Genomic DNA, 6,207 nt, shown 5'->3' on the forward strand with positions numbered 1-6,207 from the left:
TGGCTGCAGGGCATGCAGGTAGAAGTCAGATGGGACAAACACTAGGCTATTACTGTCACAGACCCATCAGGGCCCTTGCATAAGCTATATTTGTCTTTCCGAGTGAGAACATTGCCTAACTCCACTGTACCGTACATCACGCAGGAGAAGCAGGCAGGCAGGCAGGCAGGTCCACACTGGTCCTGCGAGGTTACAAAACCTTCCAAACATATTGGGTCACACAGACTTGACACCAGCGAGACGGAAACCGAAACCCAACTGGATTCTGTGACAGCCTGAGCCATTGTGCGTTCCAAGTGTCCTTTTCTCCCCTCCTGTTGGCCAACAACGTGCAGACACGCCAATTGTCCTGGCGCTGAATAGGTGGCATGTCATGTTATATGGTCTCGCTTTAGAGCTGTGACAGAGAGAACGACTGCTTCCTGTTACTTTAAAGTGCATTCGATGTCCTTAGTTACAACCCAATGCAACCCCCTCCAAATCCCGCAGCCCCTGAAATCAAAGACCTTGGCACTCTTCGCAAAACTAGAGAAAAGGGGGGCCATGAACAGTTTGCCAAATCACAAGGGTTGGGATGGATTCAACCTTGATCCCGCTCACAGGCTGCCTATTGCTTGATGTGTGTTCACTTGTGTTTTTGTAACGTAAATGGAGCCCTTTGGCTTTGCCGGAAGATGAGGAGAAGTGAGCGCGCCCACCGCACACAGGCCTGTTTCCCCAAGCGCAGGCAGCTGCAATGCACAATTACACATTTCACAAGGAGACACTTGCCATTTCAACACACACACACACACACACACACACACACACACACACACACACACACACACACACACACACACACACACACACACACACACACACAAACTCTCTTACTGTACATACTCACTCACACACACGCACAAACAAACACAAACACACACATACACACACACACACACACACACACACACACACACACACACACACACACACACACACACACACACACACACACACACACACACACACACACACACACACACACACACACACACACAGACAAACACAAAGGGCTTGCCTAAACCCAAAACAGTGGACCTGGACAGGCTTTCAGGATAGATTATAGATGGCTTGAAGGTGGCTGCATCCTGCTGCATAATGAGCACTTCAACAAAAGCAAAGAGAAGAAAAAAAAACTAAACTATGACGAAAGATAATTATTCATTCATTGTCTGGGAAGTCCTTGATGCAACATAAATATATAGAGCTAGAGAGCTAGAGAGCTAGAGAGCTAGAGAGAGAGAGAGAGAGAGAGAGAGAGAGAGAGAGAGAGAGAGAGAGGGAGAGAGAGAGAGATATTGAGCAGACCTTGGCCTATACAAGCCACAAGTGCAGGACCACCCTGGTAGTAATGCATGCTCTTTCACTCATCCGTGAGCTTGCCTCTCTCTCTCTCTCTCTCTCTTTCTCTCTCTCTCTCAACATAAAGCCCTGTCACCTTTTCAGCAGTGCAGGCCTGAGCCTGGTTCCTCCTGAGCCCCTAAATCTGTCCGTCAGACAGCCAGAGGGACCCGCTCCATCACACACGCGCGCGCGCGCGCCCGAACACACACACACAAACACGCACGAGCATACGACCGCACGAACACACACAGATACACACACGCATGCATGCGCACACGCACACATACACACACTAGTACACACACACACACACACACACACACACACACACACACACACACACACACACACACACACACACACAGAGATCACTGTTTGGACATGTCTTCGAGAGCACGGTAGAGCACATCACATCCTAGCGCAGTGCGGAACAACAGACGGCGCAGCGTGGTGTGTGCAGTGCGTGACATGCACCGACTCCGAGTGAAATGGACTGTATATTTACACAGAGAGGGACATAAATAACATGAGCGAGGGAGCAAGGGAGAGAGGAGATGAAGTGTGTGAGGGAGCGACAGATGGAGGGGGTGAGAGAATAGATGACTGGGGCTGGTGCTGGGGCAGGGCCGTGGCTGATGCGGTGTTTGGGGTAGGACGTAGGACAGTGGTTACCTGACTGGGGGTCGAGGAGGTATTGCAAGGGGGTCATGGACAGACATACCGATATATATAATAATTTGAATAGTCTTTCCATAGTGCACTGATAGTGACAATATTCACCTCAATGGGCAATAAACGTAGCGAAAATTTGTTTTTGCATTTGGAAAATGGGAGGTGAGGGGTCACGAAAATATTGTTCAGTCCACAGGGGGTCCCAACAGAAAAGGTTTAGGATCTTCTGGGGTAGGGCTGCACGATTATGGAAAAAATCATAATCACGATTATTAATTACGATTATTGATTTTTGCAGATTTTTTTTGAAAATTATAACAAGATGAAATATAACCAAGAATGAATTACATACGGGATGAGCAAAATAAAATGAATTGTAATAATTATGTAAAGGCAATAGCATGAAACTTAAGTGGACAGATTTCTGGCCAGAAACACCAGCCTGTCAGTATGTTCTGGCTTCAAGGACGCTCTCAAACGTAGGTCACTATTGCCACGATTAAAATCATGAGTTTGATTTCACTATTTTATCACAATTTTGACCATTTTTCGATTAATTGTGCAGCCCTACACTGGGGTAGGGGATAACAAATGAGGGGAGGAGAAGGGGGGGGGGGGGGGGGGGGGGGTGGCGGGACTGAGTAACCGCAGAGATACACCAGCGGCGATCTGAGCGAGTCGAGCGACGGAAGTAATTGACTTTGTATTGAGTCGAGAGACAAAAGCGATTCTGGAGACTAGAGCGATTTGCGCGACGAGCGCGACAATTTGAAATTGAAATCTTTTCAACTTTCTATGACGCGGTTCGGCGACAAGCCGCGACAGCCAATGACTGTATAGAGGTCAGTGACCACAGCCAATGGGAATGCTTGAATGCTTTGCCTTCTGCCTGTACGGACATAGTCTCCTCAATCTCTCGTATCGCTTGCTGCTACACTCTGTCGCTTGAATCGCGTCGCCGCTGGTGTATCTCTGCGGTAAGAGAATAGATCAGGTGTATTCAACCTTGGCCCCCTTGGCCTCATCACTAATCTCTGCTGTATCCTCCTTATCAACGTCCCCTAGAGCTCTCCAACGCCCCCTGGGGGGCTGTACCGCCCCCGTTGAGAAACACTAGAATAGATGACTGGGGCTGGTGCTAGGACCATACAGGCCCACCGTGGCTGATTTTGTGTTTGGGTTAGAGGATAACAAGCGTGGGCCACTGCAGAGGAGTGTTGCTTGCACCTTCGCCTTGTGTGTATTTTGTTTCAGTGTACGGAGCACAGGGCCCATGCTTGTTTACTTTTATATACGAGAATAAGGGCTGTGTGTGTGTGTGTGTGTGTGTGTGTGTGTGTGTGTGTGTGTGTGTGTGTGTGTGTGTGTGTGTGTGTGTGTGTGTGTGTGTGTGTGTGTGTGTGTGTGTAGTGTGTCAAAGCACTTGTCTTGTTTACTGACATGAAGAACAGATAGAGGTCGATTGCAGTTGCCTGTTTAGATGCAGACAGCATGTGCCTTCAAAGGCTGATAAGATGAGAGAACAGAGTTGCCACTGAAACAGCACTCAACGATCTGTGTGTGTGTACACTGTGTGTGTGTGTGTGTGTGTGTGTGTGTGTGTGTGTGTGTGTGTGTGTGTGTGTGTGTGTGTGTGTGTGTGTGTGTGTGTGTGTGTGTGTGTGTACGCACGTGTACGCACGTGTGTGTGTGTGTGTGTGTGTGTGTGTGTGTGTGTGTGTGTATGTGTGTGTGTGTGTGTGTGTTCTGTGGCAGCATGAGACAAAGTGAGAAAGCGTATACCGTAGTGTGTGCTTGTGTTCAGCAATGGATTGAGTGCAAACAGGCTCATCTGTATGCGGCAGCCATCTTTTGTTTGGCTCTAATCCTACATGCGGCAAACTGTGTGATGCGATATTGGGTTTGTCACTAATGTCTGCTTCAGTTAGGCTCTAGTCTGCCAGATACATGCCACCACTCTTTCAAATGTGGTGTGCCTATTTTACTCTGCTAATGTCTTTTAAAGGTGCACCGTGTAATATTTTTAGAAGGTAATTTCCAGAATTCATGCTGCCCATTCACAAATATGACTTTGTTCATGAACACTTGCATTACTTCTTCGCGCTCGCAATGGCTCAAGTGGAGGGGAATGTATTGCACTTAGCGTAACCTACCTTTTGGCAGTATAGACAAATGACAAAAATATTGTTTCAACTCGATATAATGAAATTTGATTTTTGTTGTTGATTTAGATTTTTGAAATTTGTTTGACACTAATATTGATATCACAATATAAATTCGATACATTGCACAGCCCTAACGGAGAATGCAGAGGGCATTTCCACTTGTGTCAGTGAGATGGCTATCATATCTGTGCGGCTTGAGGTGAGGAGGGATGTGAAGTGGAGGGGGCAGGGAGTACGAGCGGTGTGTGTGTGTGTGTGTGTGTGTGTGTGTGTGTGTGTGTGTGTGTGTGTGTGTGTGTGTGTGTGTGTGTGTGTGTGTGTGTGTTTGTGTGTGTGTGTCTGTGTGTGCGTGCATGCGTGCATGCGTGTGTGGTGTGAATGTGTGTGCGTGTGTGAATGTCAGGTGGATGGATGAGAGGTTTCGGTGATGCTTGAGATGGAGGGGTAAGTGGGTGTGTGTGGTGAGTGGTGAGTGTGGGTGGTGTTGTTTGTGAGATGGAGGGTAAAGGGGTGTGTGAGATAGGGTGGTGGGTAGGCTATGGACGGTACTGTGTGTATGATGAAGGAGTGGGTAGTTAGAACTACACCGTGCCTGTGAGGTGAGTTAACCAGTAGAGGGTGTGGGTGGGTGGTGTCATGTGTGAGATGGAGTAGGGGCAGAGGGTGTAGTTAGTAATAGGTTTTGTGCATGTGGTTGACTGGTAAAAGGGTTGCACTGAGGAGGCAGGGCTAACTGACTGACAGCTCCAAGCCCCAGGCCCTGACCTGGGGCACTGCTGGGGCACCACAGCCAGTCAGCCAGTCAGGGGGGGTGGAGGATGGTGGAGGATGGTGGAGGATGCAGGGTTCGCTCGGTTCACAGAGTACAGCTCACTACATAACTTAACAGCGGCCAGGGCCGGATTAACCCACAGGCTAGATATGGCTGTAGCCAATGGGGCCCCCACCTGCCAGGGGGCCCCTGACTGGCAAAAAGTGGGGGGAAAAATGCTGAATTGTGACAAGATGCAATATTGAAAAAACAAGTTAAGCACAGTTGATAGACATGTTATCATGACATGTTCATTCCTAGCTTGTAAACAATAAAGAACGTAAAAACTGTGCACTGCCTGTACATGGCATGTCTATCTGTCACTAAGCATTCTTATGGCATTAGGGATAGAAGAGTAATTATGACACTGTGTAAATTTGTCCCAAAAATTGCCTTGCTGTGTGCCCCACAGCAAAATGCAACCTAGGGGCCCCAGGCCATTTTAACCCGGCCCTGATAACAGCTCCATCAACAGACCTAGGATATTCTGTGTGGTTTAGTCGGAACCTATGTCTCGAGGGCCATTTGCGGTCCCTGAGGCCGTTTTATCCGGCCCCAGATATAGTTTTAATGTTATGCAGCTTCACATGAAATATGACATATTTTGTAAAGGAAACTTAGAAACATTTGCAATATAATTGAGTTATATTCAGGGGACCTAGAGAAGGTGGGGTCCGTTTTAAAGGTGGCTGCCCTCAAAATAGGCCTAAAGTGCAGGGGGAAAACCTGGTTTGTGTTCATAATACGGCCCTCGGAGGACTTTTACGGCCCTCAGAGGAATTTGAAGTGGCCCCTTGAATGAAAAAGGTTCCCCACCCCTGGTTTAGACCCAAAGCATTACACAAACCTACAGTACACACAGCAAAGCTAGTAATCACTCAACAGGCAGACAGAGTTGAGATGGATCAATAATTCAACTGCATTTACTCTCTCTATGAAACACACACACACGCACACGCACACGCACACGCACACGCACACACGCAGGCACACACACACACGCGCGCGCGCACACGTGCAGACATATTGACGTGCGCATAGACACACACTCTCGCGCGCACGCACACACACACGGCCGCGCACACACGCGCACGCACATACACACCCTCACACTCTCTCTCTCTCTCTCTCACACACACACACACACACACACACACACACACACACACACAC

This window comes from Engraulis encrasicolus, chromosome 22 (assembly GCF_034702125.1).
Source record: "Engraulis encrasicolus isolate BLACKSEA-1 chromosome 22, IST_EnEncr_1.0, whole genome shotgun sequence".
Classification (NCBI taxonomy): Eukaryota; Metazoa; Chordata; class Actinopteri; order Clupeiformes; family Engraulidae; genus Engraulis; species Engraulis encrasicolus.